This window comes from Prionailurus viverrinus, chromosome A3, assembly GCF_022837055.1.
Source record: "Prionailurus viverrinus isolate Anna chromosome A3, UM_Priviv_1.0, whole genome shotgun sequence".
In the NCBI taxonomy this organism is placed as follows: domain Eukaryota; kingdom Metazoa; phylum Chordata; class Mammalia; order Carnivora; family Felidae; genus Prionailurus; species Prionailurus viverrinus.
In genome coordinates, this window is record NC_062563.1 from 128,529,357 (window position 1) to 128,545,931 (window position 16,575).

A 16,575-nucleotide genomic window follows, 5' to 3' on the forward strand; every position below is an offset into this window, starting at 1 on the left:
GAGGATGACTCCTTAGCCAAATGGTTGAATCTATTAATCTTTTCTCCCCACCCCAGTTGCCTTGGCCCATTGCTGGCTGACTCTTTAAGACCAGTCAGTGCCTTTGAAATGACCTTGAACGGGAATTAAGGGAGTTACTGAGTTAAGTACGCATTGGGTACTACAGCTGTGAATTTGAACGTTCTACTACTAAGAGGAATAACGTTTAGAAAATATCCAGGTCATTGCAATCAATCCCTCTGCTTTGTCCTTTTTACAAACTTCTGCTTTTGTGCTAAGGCCCTACCCTGACCTGGTCTGGCATTTTTAATGTGAGATGATAATGCCCCTTAGTGGAGAAGACACATAACTGCAAGCTTTTGCATTTGCCCAAAGAAAAACTGTTTTAGCGAACGACCTCACTTTCATAATTCTTAAAACTGAACAGGGTACCTATTTTTGAGGGTCATCGGGAGAATCACATGAGATCATGCGTGGGCAGCACTTAAAATAGCATTGAGCACAGGACTGACAGTGGCTGCGACCGTGGTTGTCTGACAAGGAGAATGTGGGTAAGCAGGGAATGAGTGAAGTCATCTTCGAGGCCCCAGGATTTTAGGTCAAGGTCCTCCGTGACAGCGGTGATATGTCAGCATGTCCTCACCTGGGACAGGACGTGCTCACAGCTGGCCCACCAGCCTGGAGGCAGCGAAGCCCACTTCTGCAAGCGCACCCAGGTTTCAGCACGGGAATTCAAAGAGACATCTGCAAATGCGAATCCACAGCCCGGAGACATGTCATTTTGTCATGCCTGTCCCTGACCTTGAGCTTCTCCCAGCTCAGCCTCCAAATCTGATTGGCAGGGCCAAAGGCAGGGACAGTCACAGGCTTCTCTTTGTGCGAGTGAGTCGCTGACCATCTCCTCCAAGCGGGTGAAGCAGACTCTTCTCAAAGCCCCTTGCTGCCTGTCTTCAGCTCATTTGTGCCTCGCTGAGGGTGTAGATTGCTTTCAGATGGCTCGAGTTTCCTTCCTTTTAATTTTCAACTATAACATGAGACCCCTGTCTGCTGCTTCATATGCCAGAAACCAGTTATAGCTTCATTAAACTCGGTGGAAAGGGGAAACACATTCCCTTCCTTCCTTCCTTCCTTCCTTCCTTCCTCCCTGTCTGTCACATTTTTTCCCCTCTTCTGCCTGCCCATTCTTCGTTCCCTCTTTCTCTAAGCAAATGGCTGGGACTCAGACACGAGATCCTTGGATACAGATTTTGGTATTCACGCTGTCACTTCTGCACTCATTTTTTTTTTCCCTTTTATTAGCAAACCCGTATTCCCTGAGTGGCCTGCTGTGGATTCAAGCATAAAGTCCTAGCTCCCGTCCTGGAGGTGCTCACCTTCTAGGAAGAGAGGCAGACAGGTAAGCAGGAGTGACTGGAACGTGGAAGGGTGGCATGTGAGGACTCCTGGGGCTCTGGTGAGAGGTGGACAGCAGGGGACACCGCTCCCACCCCAGGACTGGGACAGGCATCCAGGCAAGCCCCAGGCCAGCCGAGGATATCAGTCTACCTGGCAGAGAACTACGTTTAACGCAGGTGTAAAAGCGCATAGGAATACCAGTCCCGCCCCTTCATCGTAACCGGAAGACTGGGATCTGCCGAAGGATCTCCAAGTGAGCCTGTGACAGCTGTCACTCCCAAGGCCCCTCATCTCCACCCACCCGCCAAGAGTGCGTGATCTGGCCTTACCTTCCATCCAGCTCCCGAGCCTCACCGGTTGCCGGATGTTCACTGACAAGTTTCTCCCTCCCGAGTCCACAGCCTCCTTCTGCCTGAAACCTTAACAGCTTATTCCAGCCCAGATGAGTTACCGCTTCTCTTGCGCCCCTTTTCCGGAACGCTTTCGCTTTACCCCAATCGCAGTCCTCACTAGAACCTTCCATCCTTTACAGTGGGCTTTGAACATGGCTTCTTGCCCTCACTGGGTTGTCCTCTTATCTCAGACCACTGCAGGGATCGAGTCTTACTGAGCACTAGTCCCTAAAAAGAGCAGATGTTCATGTATTTATTCCTTAAACCATTCACCAACTTTCTCTACTCTGTTAAGGACTGTGCTGGGTATTGAGGATGGAGCGATAATTAAGACCTGCCCTCAAGCAGCTCAACAGACATGTATAAGTATTTTAGTTTTGGAAGAAATATATACACAGGATTTACAGGATGTGTGTATGTAGATAGATAGATATTCTATCGAGTTGTCTATGTACAGAAAATCTCGAGGCAGCTGGGTGGCTCAGTCAGTTAGACATCCAACTTCGGCTCAGGTCATGATCTCACAGTTTGTGAGTTCAAGCCCCATGTCAGGCTCTGTGCTGACAGCTCAGAGCCTGGAGCCTGCTTTGGATTCTGTGTCTCCTTCTCTCTCTGCCCCTCCCATGCTCATGCTCTGTCTCTCTCTGTCTCTCAATAATAAATAAGTGTTTTAGAAAACTAAAAAAAAAACCTATCTATATCTATATCCATATCTATAAATCTATATATATCTATATCTATATCTATATCTATATCTATATCATCTATGTCTATATCTACTAGGGTCATTGGAAGGAAGAGGTCATTTAATTTGGGAGCAAGTGTTAGGGTGGGGTGAGGACGAGGTATTTGATTTCATTGCCAGTGGGGGATCAGCTAAATTATATTGACTGTAAGTTGGTAGAGAGCCCAGCAGAGCCAGTGGAAATTTGCCAACTGAACAAAATCTTTGGGTATAGTGGTACTTTCTAGAAGTTTTGAAAAATGCTTATTATTCCAACAAAATGCTGCCATTTCCTGGGCAATGTAACTAGACTCCCAAAGCCTTGGGATCTGTATTAACATCATTGTTTTGTCATCTCATGGGATTTGTTTTTTTCAAATTTGAAATTTGAAAGCCAAAAAGTACACCTTTGGTGTTTGCAAATTATCGCCAACCTAATGCCTTAATGTTACAGTTGTACTATTATTATAACTGCAATGAGACCTGATTGAGGCTTCTAGGGCTGGGACCTGACAGGTCCTCAACTGCTTCTTGAATTCCCAAGGAAAAAGGGTCTGCATTAGAGAATGTCATATTAGTCCTTTGAATACACATGGATTAAACTAGGCTATCCAAGCACTGCCCAGTAGAGGTACTTGGGGGAAACTTTGTTGAGTGTATGAAAATTATTTATAGTTTGCATGCCTTTGCATTTCACAACATTTACTGCCTCGAACATACACAAGGGCTTGAGAACAGTTTCTCTGTAGTAGTATAGGCATTCTACCAGATACCAGAATTACTGCTTTTTCACAGACTAACTCCGTAGCACTCCCTGATGGCAGCAGTGGGCCAATTTTGATATAGCGGGGGACATTGGAAAGTGCTGGGGTTCTGTCGTCACTCTCCTTGCCATGTAACTTGCAATCCACACGGCTTCAAGAAACAAGACCGGGGCGGCATGTGGAAGGTGCTGTTAGTGTGAAATGGTGTTGCTGGGAGGAAAGGTGCATCCCCCTTCTAATTAGCTTAGCTCATGATTGGGCATTAGGTTGCCTGGGTACGTATTTGGAAATTGTTGCATATCCTCTCTGTATAACCCTAGGAGGTTGGAACATGGAGCAGCTCCAGATCCCTGAGCCAGGCCTGGTGGGCAACAGATGATAAGGACGAGGCTCAGAGCAGGAAAATGACCTTCCCCAAGGTCCCGTAGCACATAAGTGGCTAAAATGAGATTAGGGCACAGAGCCCATGACTCTCTGTTCACTTGGTGGCATTACAGAGGCATCACAGTCAGTGGTATCGCCTGTGTACTTCAAGCCTTGAGTTACACAATAGCCATTTGATCCATCCAAGCTGCCAGGCTGCATTTCTGCCCAGGAATGTCCCCGCTCCCACTTTCTGGTTGCAAAGTTCGTATATAATCAGTCCTCAGTGATTCTTCTGACCTTCTCTCCTTCCCCTCCCCTCCAAGATGCACTTTCTATTTTATGGTTTCATACCGTCCCTCCTTAGGACCATGCTCACTGACCATGCATTTCCCCATCCCCTGCAATGACTAATGCTCCCTCATTCTTATCCAAAAGACAGTGTCTGACCCAAATACCAGATGACCTGAGAGCCTCTCCTCCCATGGGATATGGAAGAAAAATCTTAGGTTTTGTTGACAGAGAAGCTCCATGGGGTCATGGGAGTTTTGTTTACAATGAATGACTTAATCCATTCCACATGTATGTATGTGTGGCAGTCCCACTGTGTGTGAGGCAGTAGTCTAGGAGTTGAAGATACACAAGTCAATGGTAATAGAGATTTGAAAGAAAAATAAAGACAGTGACTGGGCATGGGGTGGGGTGAGGTGAGGTGGGAAGAAATACTATTTTGGGCCAGTTGGTTAGGTTGAGCTCCACTGAAAAGTAAACCTTGAACAGAGGCCCAAAGGCAAACCATGTAGATATATGGGAGGGGGAGGGAAAGCATTCTGGGCAGAAGGACTAGGAAGTGCAAAGGTCCTGTGACAGAAAGATATGTCATACATTCAAAAAAGAAAAGGTAAGGAGGCAGAGGTAGCTGAATCACAGTGATTGCAGGGGATGAACCACTTTGGGGTACCATCACATAGGATGCCTTGTTGACTGTGATAAGGATCTAGTACCCTACTATAAGTAAAACAGGGCCCCACTGAAACAATTTAAGTAGAGGAGTGACATAATGCAACTTTTTAAACATCAGCAAAGCTGCCAGAAAGGCAGTTGACTGGGTGGTTGGGAATGGATGAGAGCAGCGCTGGGAAATCTGTGTAAGGGGTGAGTATGATACTCCGGGCAGGAGTTGATGGCTGGTGGCTTGGTCTAGGGTGCTGGTGAGGGATGGTGTGAGAAGCAATTGAATTGAGATCATCTTAAAAGTACTGCTGGTGGGATTTGTTAGCTTGGTTATGGGGTATGAGAGAAAGAGAAAAGTCAAGGATAACACCAGCTTTTGGGGACTGAGCTGCTGGAAACATGGGATTGTCATTGGCTGAGATCCGGAAGACTGGAGCAGGGCAGTTTTTGAGGGGAGAAAGCAACACTTTAATTTGGGGTGAGTTAAGTTTCAGCTATTTATGAGAAGTCACGTAGTCAATCGGATACATGAGTCAGGGGTTCAGACGAGGAGGTCAGGCAACAGTTGTGAATTTGGAAGTCATTGGCATGCATCTCTAAGATAATATTTAAAGCCTTCACAGATATCAATAGTTGTGTCGGAAAGAGGAGCTCTTGGTCATGAACTGAGACAATAAAAATAACAAGGGTAATAGTGATGATGGCAACTACCACTTACTTATGCATCTGACTGCTTACCTATGTTGTCTCATTGTTTCTAAAAGCCACCTTTGGAGAGGTTGAAGTAATCTCTGTTTTACTCATATTGAAACTCAGACTCAGGGAGGTTAAGTAAATGTTGTTAAATACATTGATTAGGTCCGTGTGGCTGTTGCTATGCTGGACATCAGGAAGCAGATCACAGCTCAGTTTAAGAAGTTCAAGGGCGTGGTCCTTCTGTCGTCTTTGAAGAACACATTTCGGCCGAGAATTTCTGCCAGTTCGCCCCCCGCCTTCAAGTTACGTGTGTCCTGAAGATGGGGCACTTCAGGTGCCGGATGAAATAAAGCCTGAGGGGACACACGGTGCCGCCCGCACCAACACGACACACAATGTAAAGTAAGGGGGGGGACAATTTGAAAAAGCATTAGAGATGAGACGTGAGAAGACAGGGTCACACTTCCCCTCTAAACGCCGGCTACAGTTTAAGCAAAGACATTACCAGCAGGTGCTTGTTGATTTCCTTTCCTGGTTTCGCGTCAGAGGACAGCGCCCATCCTCCTTGGAGGCAGGTGTTCGTGCCACACTGGCCGTCTGCAGGCACTCTGCCCTGCTGTCATCTCCATTAGGTCTCGTCACAGGCAAATGAGTGCTGTGGACCCCATCTGGGAGAGTAAGGTCTGAGGGGTGACGTGACTTGTCCAAGGTCTGCGGCTAGTGCGGGATACTGTTGAGATGTGAACTAGGCTCTCCGGATCCCCAAGCTCATGCCTGTTGCACCGCACTGCTCCAGAAAGGACAGGAGAGAAGAGGCTGGGATCCTGACAGCACCTCGGGTGCCGGATCATCCCAGGATCCCCGGCATGCAGTCCTGGGGATGGCCAGCAGAGGGGACCACGCACCCGGGTTTCTGCAGCCGGCTGCCTGAAGCCATGTTGAATGAGCAAATGTCTGCAGCAGACTATGAGATCTAAATGTCTCCTTGGCAGGAAATCCTCGAGGAGCACTGCGGGGTTGTGCAAACAGCCTTACAATGTCCGCTTGTGTGTGTGCGCTCGGCTTGGCCTGTGTCGCCCACAATGCTCTGTTTTTTTTGGATAATGGGGCTCTGTGGACCCATACGCCTTGTCATGCAAAGGGAGGGACCTGTGTTTGTCATAAATGGGCTCTTGTATGATTAATAGCCGTGCGAATGAGCTTGCAGCAGCCGTTCAGCACCCGGCTTCACCTCTTCACGGAGACGGTGGTCTGAGTAGGCTTTCTTCCCTTGCCCCAAAGCAGCAGTGCAGTATTTATTGCTGAAAGGGAAATGACTTGTTTGCACTGTGGCTGCAGTTTTTGCCATGCGAGACAGGAGGTGCAGAAACTAGTATTTGTTGTCAGGGGCTGATTGCATGCCAGATACTACACCAGCTACGTAATCTGCATATCTTATTTACTCAATAGCAACATTGTAAAGGAAGTATTATGATTTGCATTTTACAGATGAGGAAAACTCAGATTCAGAAGAGTAGAATGACTTGCCCAAGGTGTCCAGAGCTCATGCTATTCCCATTAAATGACTCCCTTTCTTCTTCAGTGTGGTCTGTTGGTCCACACACTTGAAGGTGCCTTTCCTCATCCCGTTGGGCTGCTCATTCACTGGAATTGGTGATTTTAAAACAGATGAGGAGTTGCCATTCCTGGGCTTTGGTGTGTTTCTAGTACCTCCTGGAATTATATGCAAAAAAAAAAATATGTGAGTCTGTGGATGTGTGCATTTTTCTGAAAAGGCTGATTTTCATCAGACTCTCAAAGTCATCTGTGACCATAAAACAACAGAGTTAAGCACCCCAAAATACTTCTATTTTGGGAAATGCTTATTTTCTCTGACCTCTTCCTGTTACCATGACTATTTTCTCTGCTCAGTTTATTCACAACTGATATCTTACTGTTGCTATGCGGTGACTACTCATCTAACGCTTCCGATCCATTTTGGCAGACATCAGTGAAGAGGGCCGTGTGCTGGACCCATGTTTGGTGCTCAGTGGGGAGGAGTCGGGGGGGATAAAGTGAAATGGGTGACATTCTGAAAACGAAGAAGACAGCCCTTGAAAAGAATTCACAGCAAAGGTGGTTCATTCAGCTTGGAAATCCAGATAGGAGGTTTCTGGGAGAAAATGCTATTTGATTTGGGTACTAAAAGACAGACAGAACATCTGGAGGCAGAGGAGAGGGGAAGGGCATTCCAGGCAAAGGGAATAGCACAAGCAAAACAACAACAACAACAACAACAACCCAGAAGGAAGAAGGGGGCCAGAGCTGTTGGTACTGTCCAGATTCTGGTGTGACCAAAGCACCGAGTGTTCAAAGTTGCTGAAACTTGAAAGAGAGCTTTGGGTCAGATTTTATGGCCCTGAATACCATGTAAAAAAATTGTCCTCCTCTTAATTTGACAGCCAGCTTGGAAACGTTTATGCTAAACCACGCCTTCCTTCTACCCAGCTAACCCCTGGGAAGAGCCAGGTCTCCCAGTGCTCCGCAAACCCACCCCACCGCCCCTTCCCTGTCCAGCCTGTGTTGATGGTCCTCATCACGTGCTTGGGGTTCAAGCCAGCGATTTTATTTGAGAACGTTAGTTTGATCTGCCATGAAGAATACGTTGAAATCCAGCTGGTTGCTCACTTCAGAAACTGGAAACAAAAGCAGAACCACTCCCGCCTCCGACATTTCAAGGGAGCTTTGCAGCCCCTGCGATGTCCTCAATGCTTGAGATGAAATGGAGCGTGCCAACCTCCCTGGGCTTCAAATTCTTCAGGTTTTTAGTATGTGAAATGTTTTTTGTTGGTCTTTTTGGTACTTACATAATTTTTGACATCCCACATCCCCCCCGCCCCCACAGATAAATTTGACCTGGGGCGTAAAACCCCTAATGCTTTGGCCTGTCAATTCCAAACGTCACCTTTGGTACACAGGTGGACCCCAGTTTAGGAAAACTCAGCATCTGAAAATCTAGACCTACGAATCAAGTCAACCCACGGCCCTGGGGTGGGTGGGATTCTTCAGGGGCCTTCACTTCCCAGAAGAATTCCTTTCAATAACACCTCCCTGTGCCTCAACACGCTAGGTCATATTTCACCTACCACCCGACAGTGAACTATGGAGGCAAAGAAACTTCAAGCACAAATGTGGGATACAGCTGCCCATGGAATGAAAACCAGGCAGAGACAAGGGGAAAGCTTTTTTTTTTTTCTCTTAGTGTTATATTGTAAGATAACAGAAATGGAAGAGATTTAATTCAGCAGCATTGATTCTGCACATGGCATTTCCTATAACATGCTCAGAGACTGGTACATGATCTCAGGTGCTTGGAGTATCTGGGGTTGCATTCGAGGGGGTGAGAGAGGTGGAGATAGTGACTATCGGCCATACCGAAGCAAAGAGAAGGCATGCATGGAGAGGGGTGGATCTCGGAGATGGGAGAGTTAAGTGGATAGAGTTTGGTGAGAGAATGGATCTGTGGAGTATAGTAGATGGGGAAGTCTCAGATGACACTCAGGTTTCTGGCTCATATAATTAGTTGAATGATGATGCCTTTTATTGAACAAAGGAGGGGGGAGGATATTTGGGAAAGATATTAACCCCTCCCTCCGAATCGCTATGCTTTCAGGAAATCCATTTAGATTTGTGGGCGTGGAGTTGAGGAGGGAGGTCCAGTTTGGGGCCGGAGGTTGAGAAGTCTTCAGCATATGGGCAAAAGTTGGGAGTCGGGAGGGTCCCACCTGAGAGGAGGGAAAAAGGTGTGAAGAAAGACAACTGGAGGCCAACACTTAAAGGTTACATGGAGGAACTGGAAACTTGAGAAGGAATATTCAGGGAGAAGAGAGAGGAACAGAGACCCTCCAGGATCTTCTCTGCAGCTCCTCCCTCTGACGAAGGGGTTGCCAGGCGCCTGTCGACCCACTTACCTAAGAAGGAATTCTGGGAAAATGGAGATTGGTAATCCAAGAGAACTCCCAGTGTTTAATCTAAAACACTGATGGTCAGAACCGCCCAAATTTGGGGTAACTTCTTGGTGTTTTGGTGTTTCCTTTTGGTTTCTAGGCTGAACTGAAGCCAACCCAGAGAAGGGGAATAAATAACTTGCCCAGGGAAAGGCATTTCCAAGACTAGAGCTCAGTCCCTAAGCTGCTGGCTCTGCAGGGAGTCACTTTCCCTTTGAAATTAGGCAGAACTGGCCTGGGTGGGCTGAGACTGTCAGCCCTCCTTGGAGCTAAGGGACAGGCTGACCAACCAGTTTGCTCATAACCGTGTTCTTGATTTCACAAGTGAAAGGGAACAAATTCACTAATGATTTCCCAGTGGTGGGCCGGTCCAGCGCAAAGCCCCAGCTTGATTGTTTCCATATTCGCTACCATTTGAAACTGGGGGGCATGCTGACTGGCATCCCTAAAAAAGAATTGGATTTTGCCCTCATTTCTCGGAGGCTTTTTGCTGCTATAATATTGATGTTTACGGGGAAATCAGCTATGATGAGGTAATAGTCTATTTTAGAAAACTGAACTCAGATATCGAAAGGGCTATTTTAAACCTGCACTTAATCGTTCGGTTCCATAATGGTCTTCTTGGCTTTTTTTTTTTTTTTTTTTGAGAATTCCCACGGATTGCCTTACAACTGGACTCTAGCAGTTTGAATTCCCTGGGGAACGCCAAGCCCTTTTGAGGGACACCATGGTATTAATGATCGATGAGAATATTCAAGGCATTTTCCCATTTGAGTGCCATTACTTGTAGTGTTAAAACGTTTTGAAAACACATTTTAGCCATTAACTCATTTTTATTGTCAGATGAAAGTGCTTTAATAGACTCACTCTACTTCAGTTTTCCTCCTTCGGCTCGGAATGAAATCATCTGTTGGATTCTTGGCAACCCATTCGGCAACACAACAGAGAACCTTATGACTTCATTACAGAAGCGGCAGATGGGGGAGCGCCTTGTAGCCCAGCCCAGCGATCTAAAATCGCTAACCTGGCTTAGCAGATTTCAGCTCCCGGAATTTATAAGCTGAGCCAACATCATTCCATCGGGGCATTTTTCCCTCCAGCAAAACAGGTGCTTATTTCGTTTAGGCAGCGTACCTTGATTTTAGTTGAGAAGTTATTTTTTTAAGCCCCCTCTTTTGTATCTGATACATTACAGGCTGATGGTTAACCGGTTTTGCTTATAATTCAAAGCCGTCAAGTTGTGGGAAAGCAGTACGTACAGGAGAGGGCTCTGTGGCTACCAGAGAAAGGGTGTGTGAGCTGTATGAATAGCAGACTCTCAGAGCTGCACTCTCCTCCTGGGACATCTCCCGGGATGCCGCTGGTGGTTCACGGAAGGCAAGCCAAAGGGGTTGTTTGCTTTGCAGGGCGGTGTGGGGAGTCCGCAGGCCTCTGGTGTCACTGGCAGCGACTGCCATCCTGATTGTTGTCATGATTTCTGCAGCTCTGAACCTTGTTGATCAGGCTGGAAGGTACATTGTCTTAATAGCCCTCCTAAAGACGGACAGTCCCCGGAAACATTCCCAAAGCCAGAACTGGCCTGCTTTTCTCAGTTCTGCTTAGAGAAATCTCAGGGCACTTACTGCAGTTAGGAAGTTAGACTCCTGGGAAAACTGGTAAGACTTATGGCAAGGCTGGTAGCAGGTTCCAGCCGGAGGCACTGGCCTGAGGGCAGAGAGCAGGTTCCCCTTGGAGCTCTGCTTCCTAGCCTGAGCAAGTAACTGACCAGGTTAGCAGCTCCTAGATTTTTGAATTTCGTCAACCAGTAAAATTTAGAAAGCTTTACCTTTCTGCGTGGCCCAAGACGTAGACTTTCGTTTTTCTTATTTTGCCCTTGACTCATTGATGCCTTGGAACCACTGGGCAGAGCAGTTTTAAGGATTTCTTATTTTTTCAGGGCCACCCGTGGGCCAGGCCCTGTGCTAAGTGCTGGGGACACAGTAAGGTGTAAACATGGCCCTGCCCCAGAAGACCTTGCATCAAGAGAGATAAGGGAACAGGCGTGAATCACAGTCCAGGCTGGAGGACACTGTGATATGGTCATCACAGCATGTTAGGTGAGCAGAGAGAGGCAGAGCTCACTCAAGTGGGTGGGTTTTCCTTTACCTGAGGTGAGGCCAAAGAGTCGGGAGAAGTCAGGGGACTCCTGAAGGCTCTGGTTTCCAAACTCGTACTTGAAAGGGAATTCCAGGGAGGCCCTTGCCAAGGACCAGTGCTTAGCGGTCAGACGGAATTGGATGCCAGACCCCGCTCTGCTCCTTGTGGTCTTGAGCAAGTCTCTAAGTCTTTAAGATTATTCCTTTATCTCTAAAAATTGAGATAATAACAATTCCTCCCTCATGTGTGGCTGTAAAATTTAAGATATGGTGATACATGAGAAGCTGTCATCACTATGGCCTGCAAAGCATTAAGAAATGCTGGTTGCCATTGTAATTGTAAACAGAAGGAGGAACATGTGCAAGGGCCCTGAGGCACTAGAAAGTGGGGCTCCTTTAGAGAAGGGCAGGGTGTCAGTGGAGTCAAGGGTCCTGGGATGGGGAGGAAGATAGGGGCCAGGGGCCAGGTGTCTCTGTGCCCGGGGCATGTTACCTGGGTGCGCTATTCCCTGTAGGCACTGCGGGGCAGTGGAAGCATATTAAGCAAGGAAGTAACATAACCAGATTTGTGTTTAGAAAGAGGGCTCTGCCAGTCGTATGGAGATGAATGGAAGGGTAACAAGACTGGCGTCGGGAAGATCGGTTTGGGAGCTGTTTCTGGATGCAGGTAGGTTCTGCTCTGCTGAGGGTCTGAAGTAAGACAACCAAGGTAGAGACAGAAAGATGTGCACAGTTTTATGAAGCGTCTGGTGGTGTCCTTGTTAGGTAGCTGATTAGCATGTTCTGGTGAGACCTGATGAGCATGGAACAGAAACCCTCCAGTGGCAACAATACACTGAGCTGTACTTTTTATGTCTTAAAGAATGGAATTAGGGGTGACTGGGTGGCTCAGTCAGTTAGGCTTCCGACTTCAGCTCAGGTCATGATCTTGCAGTTTGTGAGTTCGAGCCCCGCATCAGGCTCTGTGCTGACAGCTTGGATCCTGGAGCCTGCTTCGGATTCTGTGTCTCCCTCTCTCTCTCTCTCTCTGCCCCTCAGTGGCTCACGCTCTCTGTCTCCGTCTCTCTCTCTCTCAAAAACAAACATTAAAAAAATTAAAACAAAAAAAAAAGAAGAATGGATTTGATGTCCCATTTACTCTTTGGGTAGATAGAGTGTGAGACTGAGAGGCAGGACATCTCCATTCTGGACCCTTCTTTGGCCCAAATGTATTGTGTGTCTTTTGTGTGTAACAAAAAAGTGCTTTTTTGTTAAGTAAGAGCTTTAAAAAGATGATCCCGGTTCTAATGTAGAATGTATTGTTGAAGACATTTGGGATTATGGATCAGGAAGTCCAGAATCCAACTGGAAGACATTGGGAAAGATACTTTGTATACCTGACCCGTGAGTTCTGATCTGTAAAACGGGTCCAATAATACCTTTTCTACATTTAACACATGCTCTTGGTGAGGATGAATGTGGCCAGACGCATCTTTGACAAAGATGTTATATAAATATGTCATTGTTGTGTTCATGATTGGTCTGTGGATTACATGCTATGTTGCAGAAAAATATTAGGATCGACTAGAACTTCTTATTCCCCCAAATACTGACTTATAAAGAATCAAAGTCTTTGATTTATTAATATCTTTGTACCAGGGATGCTAAGTATTGTAGATTCTTGAAGGTATTGGCTCACTTAAAATGCTAACAGAACCTATCCCTTCTGATAGAGGTATTGGGTATTTATCATCTTAGACCCTGAAGAAAAACATTAGAAAATAAAACTGTGTAGGACTACTGTTTGATCTATTTTTTTTCTCATCTTCTATTCTTTATTGATCAAGGTGGTCTTGGCTTAGGAATTCTCTTTTCAGATAGTCATAGCTACTAAAGAAATCTCCCAAGTGCCTATTCATGAAGATTGGTATTGAAGTTCTGCTGTATGCAGGGAACAGTCAGCATTCACACTAATGCTTGCACCCTGTGCTCGAGTCCTTTGTTATGTCTTATAATAAACAAATTAATTTCCTCACAAACTACGGCCACGTTTTTTAAAAGCAAGCTCAGATTGGTTTTATTTGGCTTTACACTCTGGGAATACAGCTAATACTATTATTCAATATTTTTTCTTCCAAATAAAAACAGAGTTCCAAATTAAAAAAAAAAAAAATACACGTGTGTGTGTGTGTGTGTGTGTGTGTGTGTGTGTGTGTTAGCAGAGAACTGTTTATCCAGACGGTCATTGTTTTCCACTGAGCAGGCTTAGAGCTAAGTCCCGTGGAAGTGGTTTTGTGCTCAGAGCCAAGAAAGTAGTCGTAGAAAACACCATGTGCACATCCCAAATTGTCACCCTTGGGAGATGAGAGCCTCCCTTGGCAGGAACGTGAGGGCCATCTCTACAGGCACTGTTAACACACCTAGAGTGACGGGAGAAACACCCTCCTCCTTCGAGACTATTTGGGGAAAAAAGTATGAAAGCACCCACTTCAAAATTATACACCAGTAACAGAACCTTGAGGAATCAGACTTCTGTACTGGGAAGACTTGCTGAGTCACCATCCAGCTTGTGACTTTTGTTCTCCTCTCCTCTCTAAACCCCCTTCCCCCCACCCTCCCCCACACACCCCCAGCTGGAGAGCTTCTCTGGGCCAGTCCAGATCCCAAGGGTCGCCCTTGGGGCAGCTCACTTCTTTTGTGCCAGCTTCTCAGGGAGACTCCACCCCCTGCGGTGTTCAGTTCCCTCCCTGTCTACACCAGTGAGCGGTGCTAGTGTGGAACAGGCCACTTTGGAATGGAAGGGAACAGAAGCAGTAGACCCTCTTCCAAAAAAAGAAAGTGCACGTGTACAATAACAGCCCATCCCGTGTGCACTTTCCACAGATCGTGGCCTCCCAGGGTCCCCAGACGGAGACCTCCTGGGGGTCTGAAGTTCCAGGTCTTCTGCTATGGGGAAAAGAGCATAGACTTCAGGGTCCCAGACTCTCTCTTTGATTCTCCTGTAGTCCTCAGGAAGATGCTTTAACCGCTCGAGCCTCTTTTTCTTCCAATAAACGTACAGATAATGACAGCCAGCCGAAGGGTTGCTGGGAGGTTTGAGTGAACTAAAGTGTGCGAAAGCTCAAACATAGTGCCAGGCACACAGTGGGCACTCAACGAAACGTGGATTTCTTGGGGGCGTCTAGGTGGCTCAGTCTGTTAAGTGTCCGACTTCAGCTCCGGTCATGATCTTGCAGTTTGTGAGTTGGAGCCCCAAGTCAGGCTCTGTGCTGACAGCTCAGAGCCTGGAGCCTCTTCAGATTCTGTGACTTCCTCTTCCTCTGCCCCCTCCCTTCCTCGCACTCTGTCACACGTGCTCTCTCTCTCTCTCTTTCAAAAATAAACATTAAAATTTTTTTTTTAAACTGTGGATGTTCTTGTCCCTCCTAGGTATAATAATGTAATAAAAAGCTATAGTGTCTCTGATTGGTTCTTAAGATGTACCAAGTACATACTGTTACTTTTACATTCAGTTAACATTTCTGAGCACCTACCACTTATCAGAAATTTGTTATATGCTTCCTGGGTAGATCACATTCTTAAGTCGGTTACGGTCTCCCTGCCCAATAGAATGGGCATCCCCTGAGTACTGAGGCCATGCCTTCCATTATTGCGTACCTCACCCCCACGTGTCCTGTGTATTGAGGGCGTTTAACAAGTCATTGACCGTTTCCCTCAGGTCATTATTAAAGGTGGCTTTTTTTATTTTAAAAAACAAAGGGGGAAAATGAAACTTCCCACTGAACTGCTGTCAGAGTCCTTTGTCTTGGAATAGGAGTTCGCCTTTTCCTTCTTTTTCGATAGGTCACTATCATAGAATCAGTGTTGAGGAAGGCTAACACTGGAGGGAACCAAGCCGCCTGGGACTGAGTGGGCAGTAATCCTAACGTCCTCTCCTTTAAACTGCTGGCAAATCTGCATGTCACCCCTTTGTCCTTCGGCATTCCATTTCTTGTCCGTGGAGGTGTTTCGTAAGCCACTTTGGTGTGTCGTTAGGTGTTCGTGTTTTCCTTAAACTTCCAGCTATATTTATGAAATGGGACACAGTCATAGACATAACCATTTGGCTAACATTTGCAATTTTCAAGGATTTTTCTAGCATTTACTAAAAGAGTGACCTACTTATTCCTACTTTCAAAAGCGTTTGTGTATGCTTGGAATTTTTGTGATGGAAATAGGTAATGATCTATAGAGTTATCGGAAGACCCCAGCCTCGAATTATTACAGACTTACATAAATATTGGTTTTCTGAGAATTTTTGGGTTTTTAATAAGTGTTTATATATTTTTAATCAGTTTCTATATTTAATCTGAATACTCCTAAATTTTCTACTTCTAGAAAATATATCTTCCTCCTATGTATATTTTGAAGATGAAATAAGAAGAATCTATCTAAAATACAATGTTCGGCATGTAGAAAGGTATCTTAAAGTGCTAGCTTTTAATGCCTTTCCATCTTGGTCTGGTGATAGTGAAAGCTTTTTGCATGAAGAAACATGGATTGGGGCACCTGGGTGGCTCAGTCGGTTAAGTCTCTGACTCTGGATTTCAGCTCAGGTCATGATCTCACAGTTTGTGAGTTTGAGCCTCACAGAGACAGCAACGTGGAGCCTGCTTGGGATTCTTTCTCTCCCTCTCTGGGATTCTCTCTCTCCCTGTCTCTCTGTCCCTCTCTCACTCAGGCTCTCTTTCTCTCTCAAAATAAATAAATAAACTTAAGAAAGAAAGAAAGAAACGATTAATCTTCCAAGACCCAAACATGAAGGATGAAGAAAAATGCACCTTATTTGAGTCCAGGGACATTGCATTTCTTTGATTCTCTGCATATCTTAAGCCATAACGTGAGTTGTAATGCTGAATAATGGAAACTAATATTTTCATGGCATTTTACAGTTATATGCAATGTTTTCACACCCATTTTATTTAGTCCTTGCAAGAACGTTGCACAGAAGATATTATTATAGGACTGTCGTGCAGATGAGGACCCCAGGTCTCACAGCCAAAATGACTTGCTCCGGAAAAATGGGAGAATTGGATGGTTCTTCATGTTTGTGCAGCTTTTTCAACTTTTTCTGTGTCATCTCCTTCATCTCCTCCTTACACTATATATCTTTTGAGAGCATCCGTTGGCCATGTTGTTCTTTTGACT

General features: G+C 45.9%; 1 protein-coding gene across 5 annotated transcripts in view; it reads left to right on the forward strand.

Annotated features, from left to right (window-relative positions):
* Positions 1-16,575, forward strand: part of CYRIA (CYFIP related Rac1 interactor A) — a 107,650-nt gene that overhangs the window by 53,883 nt on the left and 37,192 nt on the right. For 3 of the 5 annotated variants that reach the window (XM_047853031.1, XM_047853030.1, XM_047853028.1), the window contains one exon: positions 1,300-1,396. The exons of 1 other annotated variant lie outside the window; for it this stretch is intronic. The gene's annotated coding sequence lies outside the window, so the exon portion shown is untranslated. Of the gene's footprint in view, positions 1-1,299; positions 1,397-10,021; positions 10,383-16,575 lie in introns of those variants that run through there. One more of the 5 variants, XM_047853033.1, reaches the window with a different exon arrangement.